The 12935-nt window shown below is 35.3% G+C and overlaps 3 non-coding genes across 3 annotated transcripts; all 3 read left to right on the top strand.

The window, feature by feature from the left end:
• Nucleotides 1–3984: 3984 nt before the first annotated feature.
• Nucleotides 3985–4056, top strand: TRNAK-UUU (transfer RNA lysine (anticodon UUU)). The gene has a single exon. It is a non-coding gene; the product is annotated as a tRNA-Lys (tRNA).
• A 66-nt stretch (nucleotides 4057–4122) lies between these two features.
• TRNAK-UUU (transfer RNA lysine (anticodon UUU)) lies at nucleotides 4123–4194 on the top strand. The gene has a single exon. It is a non-coding gene; the product is annotated as a tRNA-Lys (tRNA).
• A 66-nt stretch (nucleotides 4195–4260) lies between these two features.
• On the top strand, nucleotides 4261–4332 carry TRNAK-UUU (transfer RNA lysine (anticodon UUU)). Its single transcript has one exon. It is a non-coding gene; the product is annotated as a tRNA-Lys (tRNA).
• Nucleotides 4333–12935: the final 8603 nt, after the last annotated feature.

Genomic DNA, 12935 nt, shown 5'->3' on the forward strand with positions numbered 1-12935 from the left:
GAGGCAATTCATGTCTTGCAAAACATGTATAATGTGTTTCTGATATTCAATGATGTTAGTGTTGATATTCTGTGATGTATGTGTTGATAACCTGAGATATTTGATTCTAAACATGTCCTTCACCACCAATTACCAAAGGGAATACAGATCATGTCACATCATTGATTGATCTAGTATCCCCTTTGGTGAATTGGTGGTGAGGTTGTAAATCATTTAGAAACAAATCTGTCAATGATGTAAAACAACTTAACTGAGATTCAATGATGTTGCCTTGTTCATTGCTTCCTTGTTTTTGCTGCTTTGTTCTTGTTTCCTTGTCCATTACATCTTTTGGCACATCGGCATCCAATTGGGAAGAATTTCCATCTGAAAATGATGTGATATGCATTCTTTCCATTTGGATGCCGATGTGTTTAGAGATGTGATGTGTTAAAGTTGTGTACTTATGCCTTGTGATCTGTGATGAGTCTTCATTTTATGAGTGTCAAACCCTTTGTTTTTCAATCAAACTCATGCACCATTAGCATCCATGATGTTTTTCAGGAGCTAAGTTTAATTGGAAAGGGTTTGATTCAATGATTTTTGGGGACATTCTGAGATATTTATGATTCTTTGTTTATGTGAGGCATATTCCATGTGTTATCAATGATGAATTGATTGTTTTTGTCAAAATTACATCTTTTGACGCATCGGTTTCAAAATGGGAATAATTTCCATCTGAAAATGATGTGATATTATTATTTATTTCCATTTTGAAGCCGATGTGTTTAGAGTTGTGATATTGCAAATGCTGCCTTGTTCTTAAGAACCCAATGCTGCCTTGTTTATAGTGTTGCCAATGCTGCCTTACCTCTTGTGCCTTGTACTTTTTCTGCCAATGCTGCCTTGTTTATTGCCTTGCCTTGATTACTCTATATTGATGTGAATAAGAATGAAGAAAAAAAACTTTACTAAACTTAAACATGAGATTCATTCATTGATGCTTCCAAAAGATATGCTTACAAAATGTTTTGCCTACATGTTATGCTTGCATTTAAGCTTACAAAAGTGACACATTGGTTTTACTTGTCAATTTAAAAACATGTCCCCAAAACACAAAAAGTTATCTAATTGTTTTCACTTTGCTTCACTGGTTTGCTTTCCATTCATCATAGAGTTGCATGCATTCATTAACTGCCCATATAGGTGCCTTGACTTGCTCTGGCAGTCTGCCTTCATCTTCTAAAATCTTCTTCTTGTTGTGTGGAAGTTGGTAATCATTGTTGCCTTTGTGTTTTAGAATCTCATTAGAAACAAACTGTAATGTCATCCACACATTAGACAATGTCTTAGGATGCAACTCATTAAAAGAATCATACACTGCTCCACTTAAGTCCTCCACAGTTTTAGGCATTTTCTTGTGCATAAGTGATTGTATTGACCTGAAAAATCCCAAGTCCAAGATGTTGCAATCTGGACTGTTTGCTGGCTGTTGAGTCAACACAAAAGTGAACCCATCTTGTTTGTAGTGTAGTTGCCATTCATGATCACTTTGCAATATATGTGCCTTTGCATTATCTTGAATGATATAGATGACCTTTTCCCCTTCATGTGGTGGCCACTTGGCCTTGATTGCTGGAAGTAGGTTGTTGATCATCATTGCCCTTGTCTCTATTTGATTTACAGACTTCACTGGCTTTGTTTCAATGGTCCCCTTGAGTCTGTTTTTTGATGTCCTCTTGGCTGCAATTGCATTTGTGAATGGAAATATGCCTATTTTACCATCAAATTCACATTCCCCATTTTCACCCCACCTTGGTCTGGCTACTGCTGCCATGAACATGAATTTTGGTATCTTGGTTCTTGAACTTGCACTTCTGTGTGGATAGGGTTAATTGTTTGCAAGATAAACTCTCTGGTTTTTTTGAGTCAAATAAAACCACTTCTCATCAATATGAATGAAGTCATACATGCTGTAATATGTTGGTTCTTGTGGTATAGTGTAGTCCATTATCAGTCTGATTGCCCACCTTATCCTTGCCATTTTGCATGCTTCTGAAATGCCTGGATGCAAGGGACTTGAGTGTGGCTTTATAATTTTCCTCTTGATGAGCCTCCATACTGTTGTTGGTCCCAAATTTAGCATTCTTGCAAGATCTACGATGCATGTTCTGTCCCCCATGCCTATTTTTGCAATTGAGTCATAGGAGACTTGAACCTTTTTCCTTCCACATCTGTGATATTGGCTTTGCACAATATAAGAATTCATTGCTGCCTTCTGTTTCTTTGCTTTGTCCCATATTTTGCCTATGGTTTTTCTGGTGTAATCATATTCTATGACTGCATCCCTTATTGCCCCATACAACAAAGTTTCTGAATCTGGAATCTTTCTATTGAGCAGGAACACCAATATTTCTAGCCTCAATTCATTATTTATTCTTGGAGTCCTTGGCTTGTGATGATCTGTTGTGTGTGTTGCTGTTTGATGATGATGAGGTGATGCATTTTCTGATGGTGGTGGAAAGTTTAAATAAAAAAGAAATGGTACCTCTTGAAAGTTGGTAGTTTGCTGCTGCCCTTCCCCTTCTACTTCTGGTACTTGCTGTACATATTCAGTGCTGTTTGGTACATCTTCATTAAACCCAATGTCCCCAAATTCAGCAGCAGTATTTTGAGAAGCTTGTACCAAGTCAGCAGCATCATCACCTTCCTCCGAGTCAGAATCGGAGTTAATGCCGTCGCCTTCATCATCAGAAAAACCGAGGAAATCGTCTTCCTCTTGATCTGAAGCCATTAAGTCCCCTGTTTTTTAGCTATTTAATGCTGAGTTGAGGAATAAATTTTGGTGTGTGTTTGTATTTATTGAACTTGAGTTGGATCAGAATTTTGGTGTTTTGTGGGGAAAGTCAGCCTATTTATAAAGGCATATCACTTTTTCAACCCCTCAAAATTTTGGAGGGAAAAACAAAGTCAATGTATAATTGTTTCTGAAAATTTGGTGGGATTTTTGGAGGGAAAAATGGGAGTCAGAATTTTGGGCAAAATTTCCACCCAAAAATACGTGACTCATTGTACTGTGATTGGTCCATATTTTTTCATTTGGGTCCCCCAGCCCATGTGACAGAAATTGTAACTCAATTTATTGTTTACTTTAATAAATATCTACTTTTTCCCCAATTAATTTAATACTTTCTCTCTCTTTACTTTATTCTTTTTCTTACACACAATCATTATTCTTACACCCAATCATTACCCATATCCCAATACAACCCAAAATTCAGTTTTCTTAAAATACCCCCAACATTCCTTATGGGTACAACAAAAAGGAATGGAGGGAGTAATAGCTAACAATTATTTACCTAACACTTCTTTACACAAACAGCTAATTCAAAAATTCAATCAGCTAATACAAACAAAAAACAACTAAACAAACCAACTAACACTAACATATACTCCGTAACAACTATTTGCCAAATACGGCCTTTGATATTTTAAAAGTAATAAACATTGAAACAAACCTGATAAAATCCAACATGACTATATATTTTTTTCAAATAAAAATCATAAACACCGGTCAATTGTACTTCCTTCGTTTTTTTAATAAGCTAACACTTGCAATAATCAACCATGTTTTTTTTTCTTCTAATAAGAGTTACCCTTTTGTTTTTGGTAATCTTCTATACATTTTAATAGCACGTTCTATATTTCTATCCGTTCATGATCTCCACTCTTACTGGTCTATTCTATTACTTCTTCTTTTTCTTATGGACCCCACTTTTCTCTCATGCCCTTCTCTACTATCCTCACTATCTTCTATCGAGCCACATTACATATATTTATTTAAATAAATTTAACTCACTCTTAACTCTATGCTATTTATACTCTGTACTTTGTATATTTTATTAGAAAATGGAGGAAGCAGTCAAGCACTACGTGAGAATAAGTCTAATTAATAATAGCGTGCCTACAGTATATTAATTTATTATTAATTTTATATAATATTGTGCCTTCTTAGCTCAGTGGTAGAGCGCGTGGCTTTTAACCACGTGGTCGTGGGTTCGATCCCCACAGACGGCGTTTTTGAGTATTTGCATTTTGTTTTTTTTTTTTTTATATTAATATTGCTTGGAATTTTTATACAGTGCCTTCTTAGCTCAGTGGTAGAGCGCGTGGCTTTTAACCACGTGGTCGTGGGTTCGATCCCCACAGACGGCGTTTTTGAGTATTTGCATTTTATTTTATATTTTTATATATTAATATTACTTGGAATTTATATACAGTGCCTTCTTAGCTCAGTGGTAGAGCGCGTGGCTTTTAACCACGTGCCCGTGGGTTCGATCCCCACAGACGGCGTAAAACAATGCGTTTTTTTCGATCCACTCGCCAACCAAAACTAGGCTTTGAGAGAGAACTAAAATTTGAAAGAGATAATAATATACATTTAAGTTTTTCTTTTCATAATTTAACACACATATTAGATTTTTTAGACAATTTACACAATGTCTGTTGTGAAATATCATGTAGATGTACATTATACCCCTAGTATCTTTCTAGAATATTTTAGATTTTAGGGTTTGTTATTCTCCAAGCAAACTATATCCATTGTATGTATATATACCCCATTATTCTCATGGAATAAAACACACAGTTGTTCTCCCCCAATTTCCTTTTCTCTTTCTCTTCATTTTCATAACACGTTATCAGCACCATTGCTAATGAACGGGAGATAGATAACAATGTGAGCAACAAACAAGGGAATTCGATATCTTCATGATAATATGGCTAATATCATATTATAGCGTTAATATTATTTTCCGCAAACGAAATTCGCCACAATTGCACACAGTTAAGTATTATATATCAGATTCATAGCAAGTTTCTAATTGTTCTTAAATTTAAAATTCGTTGATCTCCAATGGCGTCAAACTATATGTTGATATGTGCATAATGTGTTATTTACATGAATTTTGTCATAATTCGACGGTTACTGTTGATCTTTGCATTTGCATGAAATTTGTCATAGTTTGTCATTTGCGATTCTTATAATTTGTAATTTGTCACTGTTGATAATGCGTTAATTTGTCATAATTTGGATTTTTTTTGGAAAATTTGTAAAAAATAATCCAACTTTTGACGGTTCTTCTCAAAACAGTACAACCTTTGAGTTATTCATGAATAATCCAACGTTTAGGATGTATCTTCCCAAAATAGGTTTTGACCGATTGGTAACCAGAATAATAAGTAATTATGACACTTGTTTCTTTCTTATCGGTCTAAATTTATTTATTTTTGATTTATTTTATAAAACACTATATTTTAGGAGTATTCATTGTTCCCCATACTCCTTTCTCTCTCCTCCCCTCTTCCATGGAAAACCCTTCCTTTCCCCACCCAATTTATTTCTCCTCCGCAACAATGGTGGCTCATCAGAAAAACCCCACCATCATCATATCTCCTCCTTATTCTCTTGCTTGTAGATCGTGCTTCCCCTCCCACCACTTACATTCTCTATCCTCGTCAAAGAGGCCACTGTATACAGAAGTGAATCATAGTAATTAGAGAATTTTCGGCAAGTTTGGTGGATTATGAGCTTGGTTGTTAATTTTTTTTTTTTGATTTTTTGTTTCCTGATGTTGAATTTTTGGTTGTTGTTGATTTATGGTTGGAATTACCAAATTATATGTCAGATGTTGATTTTTGGTGGTTGATGATGAAGGAAAACTAGTGGAGTGAGAATTTGCTCCACCATTTGCTGCAAGGAAGGAAGAAAGTTTTAGGGGGTAATGATGATGGTGATGGATAGAAAAGCAAAAAAACAGAGGGGATAAACTACATGAAATCCGAGAGAGGTATGGGGGTTTTGGCCACAGTGGCGGTGCCAGGATTCTACGTATAAGGGTTCGGAATTTTCAAACGCATAACAAAATCATACATTATAATCCGAAATTCAATTTATAACTAACAATTGGGTGGTACACGTGTTCTATTACAATAACACTAAAAAAAACTATAATTGAACTCCACGAATTTTCATTTTCTTGTATTAGAGGTTCATTTTGAGGTGTTGGATGTTCATTTCAAGGTGGTTGAAGTGGTCTTGAATTTAGTAAAAAAACAAGCAGAGATTTTTTATGACTTTAACAACAATCTTTTTCCGAAAGAACCTCAATCTAAACCTTCATCTCATAGCCATCCACTACAAAAATTTGTATATTTTATGACAACCTAATAACAACGGGTAAATATCCCGTCACAAAAGGACTTTTACGACGGGGATAACAACCCAACAAAGACGGGAACAACCGTCGCAAATGTCTTTTACGACGGATTAACGACGGCCTCCTTTTATGACGGGTTCGCGACGGAAAATCCCGTCGTTAATCAACAATTATTAACCTTTAGCGACGAGATTTCCCTTCGTTAATAGTACAATTTCTTGTAGTGATCTATTCAAAATCATAAATTTTAATTTTAATTCCAAGTTAGCGATTTATTTACACCAAAATATTCAAAGTTTCAAACCTCAACTCTTTAAATTCATGAATAAATTTTCAAAAAGTAATTAGTAAACAAGAAAGTTAATGGAGTTTTTCTTCAAGTGTAAAAGGAAAAACAAAAAAAGAGGAAAGGAAAAATAAATAAATAAAATGCTTAGAGCATGCAGCACACTGGGGTCGAACCACAGACCTTTGTGTGAGATACAGATCTCAAAACCACTGCGCTACTTGGTTCATTTATGATACATTTTAGCGGTTAATAGTATATAACGTTTTTCCCTGTCCAGTAAGGGTTCAGTTGAACCCGCTGAACCCTTACTGGCACCGCCCCAGGTTTTGGGACTTTTTGTTTTTGGATTGATCTTATAACCATTGCAAGAGATTCAATGGAGTTTTAATTGGTAACCGGATTAAAATCTAACCTCTAAAGGAGGTGGTAGCGGCGTGTTCATGGAAGAGGAGAGATAAAGAGATGCAATGGTGAGTATGGAGAGAATGAGAAGCATGGATAGAGAAAGAGAACCACACGATTGGGTGGTTTGTTGCAATGAGTTTGGTGTCAGATTCCAGTGAAGAAGAGAGAGTGAGAAGGGGAAGGCAGAAGGGGAAAGAGTGTTTTTTAATACAAAAACACAAATCCAAACCAATAAGAATGCAACATATGTCATGCTTAAACTAAATAAAAAAGAATTTGACCTACTACTAAGGTTGTAGGTAAAATGAACTGTTTTGGGAAGATATATCCTAAACGTTGGATTATTCATGAATAACTCAAAGGTGGGACTGTTTTCAGAAGAACCGGCAAAGATTGGATTATATTTTACAAATATTCCTTTTTTTATGCCCTTTTTGGTTAATTAATTAGAACCCCCAATGTGTTAATGTTTCTTTCAATGATCTCCAATGGTGGTTGCGTTTATATGTTCCATGTGGTTGCGATTATATATTATTACAATTTAATATGATATTTTTTACTACTAATCCCAAACCAAAACTTGAGATTCTGGCCCTTGATATTACTGGAAAGAATTAGTTATCATGTGTATTAGATGCTGAATTACACCTAGATGCAAAAGGGATTGGTGACACAATAAAAGAAGGAAATAAAGCACCATGTCAAGATAAAGCTAAGGCTAAGATATTTATTCGCCATCACCTCCATGAAGGGCTTAAAACTGAGTATCTGGATAGTTAAAGACCCACAAACCCTAATTATTGGAAACAAAACAATAATAAGACCAACACTTCTTGATAAAGTATAAAACCAATTAATCTTGGAGCTTCAACTATCAGATTAACCTTTTGGTTTTTGGTTTTTTTTTTTTTTTTAAATGTTTTTTTGATAAGGAAAGAAAACACAGGTGGACTACCTGACACCATCATATTATTCATGGTTTTTTTTTTAAATTTTTTTTTTTGATAAGGAAAGAAAACCCATGAGTGAATTACAATAACTCCGAGTTATAACAAACTTCTTGTAGAACAGAACATACAATGAAACCACGTTCTAACCTCATACTACCCCAACCCAAATTCTAAGTAAACTGGGTGAATAGAATTCAAAGATAGACGACTAGCCGAACGATATATGATGACGTTCCATCCTCCGGAAGAATGCAAACCCGATGCCCGACACTATATTTACACTAAAGAAAAAAGAATGCTAAATCTAAAATATAAACCAACTGCACAAAAAACCAAGGAAATACACTAGGAAAAACAAAGAAACTAACTTAAAATATACGGATATTTCATGAAATACCCCCGAGTTTTGAAGTAATTCACCAAATACCCCTGACAATTGACTTAATGCCCAAAATACCCTTACTTTTAACGGTCCATTAGTCCGCCGTTAGCCTAGTTTCATAATTCACCAAATACCCCTATTATTAAACTTATTTCACCAAATGCCCCAAACTTAAAATAGTTATTCTGATGTTCCAACGACTAGTTTTTTCGTTTGAAAAGTAGCTGTTGGTCTTGCTTGGCTATAAAAACCCACTTTCTGAATGTTTCTTGTAATTTAGTTGTTTTTTTTCTTTGCTTTGCTAATTGCATTAGATTTGTGTCATGACTTTTGTTTCAAAATCATCATCCACATACAATGAGTCTACAAATGTTAGAGTACCTAACCAATTATTTTGCTATTGTGATTGGAAATTTGTCATCTGAAACTCCGATACAACACTCAATCCACAAAGGTTGTACTACAAGTGTGATCCTTGCAACAATCTGTGTAATACCCCGAAATTTTAAACTCGATTTATTAAAATTAAAAATATTTATTAACTTAATTTCGTTTTAATTAAATTATGAATAATCGAATTTCGTTATTTTAATCGTTTTTACGAATTATTTTAAACGATAAATTTATAAACCGAAATTATTTATTTTCGTTAACGATAATTTATTTATTTTTAAGGAATTATTTTAATTAAAAATTTTATTACAAATTCTGAATTTTTGCCAAATATTGTGAATTTATTATTAAAAAAAAAAAAAATTGAAAATGTCAGCTTTATTTTCTTGCTCCCCACGCTCAAACCAGGAAGTCAATACTTCCTTCCTTCCTTCAAAATTCAGTCCAAAGTCAATCCTTGGACCCCAAGTATACCTACTTACAAATTCAGAAATTAAAGTGAAATTTCAACAACAAAAACAAAACACAATTTCAGTTTCAATCTCAAAAATTAAATTCAATTTCAAATTTTCTCCTCTTTTGTCCCCTGATTCGGACCAACCACCACCACCACCTCCGGCAGCCACCGCGCACCACCATCCTCACCACCACTCCACCACCCCGCATCTCCCGACCACCCAGAACCACCGAACACCACCACGACACCACCACAACTCCCTCCCCTGCTCTCCCCTGCTCTCGCGTCCCCTGCCTCCTTCTTCTTCCTCCTCTTTCGCCCCACGCCACCACCACAACCACCGCACCACCATCACCACCTTATCCCTCCGATAACCACCAGCAACCGCGCCAAACCACCGAGCCACCCAGCCACCTCCCTCCTCTTTCTCCTCCTCCTCGTTCGTTCCCTTCCCCATCCCCTGTTTCGCAAATCACCACCCCCATCCCCTTAACTGTTCCGCCGCGAACCACCGCCCACCATCACCGTCGTGTCAGACCGCGTCGCCCAGCTGCCCCCTTCCCTCCTTCCTCCTCGTGCCCTCCTTGCTCCGCCTCCCCTATTTCATCCCCTCCCCTTGCCCCTGTTCGTGCGCTATTAAAAAAAAAAGGGGGAATCAGTTTCTTTGTGAAACCTGATTCTTAATCTCCCTCAAACCCACAAAATCAAATTGGGCCAAATTAATTTGGGCCTTGGGTAAGAAACCAACTTATGATTTCAGATTTCCTAATTTATTAGTTTCATGTTTTAATTTATTTCTATGATATAAATATTTACTAATAAAATTATTTATTATTTTTCAGGTTTAATTATCGATTTTAATAAAGGAAATTACTAGTTTTATTTAACAAAAATGGAATTTAAATAATATTCATGACAAACAATTTATAAAATAAATATATATATATATATACATATATATATATATATATATATATATATATATATATATATTTTGATTGAAAATTATATTAATATTAGTTTCATTAAATTTCAAGAGTATATTTTATTAAAACTCTTTATTATAAAATTTATTAATTATAAATCTATGATTTTATAAACTATTGATTTTAAAGTATATTATCGATTTAACTAAAATCAGTTACTAAATGGATTTATCAAGGACAAAATCTAAATAATATTTTCGTGCAAATTAACTAAGAAAAATATATATATTTCGATTGAAATTTCAATTAATTATATATTCTTCACTAAAATTGGCGTTTAATTATATTTTCATTAAAACTATGAAATTATATATTATTTTTAACATTATTATTAGAAAATTGGTTAATTATAAAGTTTCGAAATTATTAAGTTAAATTATTTATCAATTTGGTACTAATTCAATTATTTAATATTTTTAAAGAAATTGGACTCGGAGCTCAGGACGAACGAACCAACGAAAACCCTTAGCAAATCGCGGAAGTGAGGTAACGGCTATTGCTAGTACCCGCAATTCCCTTATAAATGTGATTATGAAATTACAACGTATGATTGATTTATTAAATGAATGTTTTGACATGTTTTATGAATTGCGGGAAATGAAATATGATTTTATTGAATAATTTATTATAATATGATTTGATGGAATTATTCCTTATTTTATGATTGATTATAATATGCTTTGATGATTGATTGAATTTCTTATAAAATGCTGTTTATAAGAAACCGTGAAAGAAAGGATGTTTGATCTTATGATCCAAAGGAATTATGTTACTTCAACTGAAGTAAAAAGACTAAAATGTAAAAATTAAACGAAACATGATAAATGAAAGTGAAATTCCTAGTCCGTTTGGCAGTATATGTTCACATGTTACGATTCTCGGTCATGCATGTACCCATGGGGCATCCGCCCATTGAGCCAAGGCTCTCATGTTTTCGGGACAAGGCCCCATGTTTATGGACAGCGCTCCATCGTGGAAGACGTTCCACCATGTCATACTTGCCACGACTAGCATGTGCACCCTAAAGTTGATAATGAATTAAATAAAGGACTTTATAAAATGTTTTACATTATTCTATTATCCCTGTGTTATTAAATAAAATGTATTGAAATGAATTTACGTTGCTAGAATAGTTCGTTACTGAGTCTTCGGCTCACCGTTATTTTGTTTTCTGTTTTAGGTACCGCTGGGATCGATGGGAACGAGTAGTGGCGAGGATTTCACTTTAATAATTCCCACCTAGTTTATGCCTTAAGTTTTAATAGTTTAATTAAAGACTTTTAGTAATTTATGTACCTTTATTTTGGTAATATAAAAGATTATTATATTGATTTTTGGGATTTAATATCTTATGATTGAAGGTTGCCTTGTAATTCCCAAGAGGGAGTTACGGCAGGTAATGCCCCGATCAATTAGGTTAATTCCGCTGCTAATTATGCTTTAATAATGTAATTAGAGGTCGGGGTGTTACAGTTTGGTATCAGAGCAAAGGTTCTGGACCATAAGTGCTAAACCTTACGGGTTTTCGCACGAATAGAATTCATTAGGCTTTAAGTAAAGAATTTTAAGGAATGAGTTAAAAAGAATGTTCTAAAATCTTGCTAAGTTAAAATGAATATGAGTGTGAGTGTAGGAACGGGATCAAAGGGTTTATTTTATATTATTATTTCGCTTCAACCTGATAAGATATGTTATGCAGAATGTCGACCATCGATGCTATCAACGATGTTACCAACGGAGCTCGCAACGAGCATCATGTTCACGATGATAACGACATCACTCATGAAGAGTATGTCCATGTTAATGGCCACGAGGAAAGGATGGAACGATTGGAAAATGTGAGTTCAATGTTGGCAGAATTAGTCCATGATTCTCGGAAAAAGAAAGATGTTAGTGGAAACGAGAGCGCAACGATTTTCAAGAACTTTTCGTCACTCAACCCACCATCCTATGATGGCAAGCCTGATCTAGTTGAGTTCGAGGATTGGATAAGTCGCATTGATCAGTTGTTTGAAACCCTGCAGTGCCCTGAGAAATGGAGAGTTGATTTCGCAGTGTTCTACTTGTCAGGCCAAGCAGGATTATGGTGGAAAGTTAACAAGGAACGAAAGAATGGGCTTGGATTTGGTTGGAACGAACTCCAGAAGTTAATGAGAGACAAGTTTTATCCACCATCCTTAAGGAAACAAAAGGAAGATGAATTTCTCCACCTGCAACAAGGAACAATGAGCGTGTTGGAATACGCAAATAAGTTTATGGAGTTGTCAAGGTTTGCACCAGACTTGGTGTCGACAGAGCAGTCCAGGATGAACCGTTTCGAACGAGGTCTGCACCTTAAGTACCAGGATAGGTTGTCCACTCAGAGGTTTACTTCATACCAGTATATGGTTGATATTGCAGCTAATGTGGAGCGAGTGGTACTACTTCGAGAAGCGAAGAATGTTGGGTATAAAAGGCGAAATGATAACCAAAGCCAAGGAGGAGCAAAGAAGCCCAACCAAAGTTACTAGGGAAATCAAAGGAGGAATGATGGTAATCAAGGAAATAATAGGGGACAAGGATTTCAAGGAAGGAACAATCGGTCGCAAGGATGTGCCAAATGTGGAAAAAGGAGTCATGTGGAGAGTGAATGTCGTGTTGGCACGAATGCTTGCTATCGATGTGGAAGCCATGATCATTACGTCAGAGATTGCCCAAATCAAGTGACGCCAACCATGAGAGGACCAGTTCCACCTAACAACAATCGTGGTCGCAACAACAACAACACAGGAGGTTCAAACCGCAACCCACCTCGACCACCGCCAACTGGAAGAGTTTTTGTGATGAGACAAGATGAAGCAGATGAGGATGATAATGTTATCACCGGTACCTTTTCT

Source organism: Spinacia oleracea, chromosome 2 (assembly GCF_020520425.1).
Source record: "Spinacia oleracea cultivar Varoflay chromosome 2, BTI_SOV_V1, whole genome shotgun sequence".
In the NCBI taxonomy this organism is placed as follows: domain Eukaryota; kingdom Viridiplantae; phylum Streptophyta; class Magnoliopsida; order Caryophyllales; family Amaranthaceae; genus Spinacia; species Spinacia oleracea.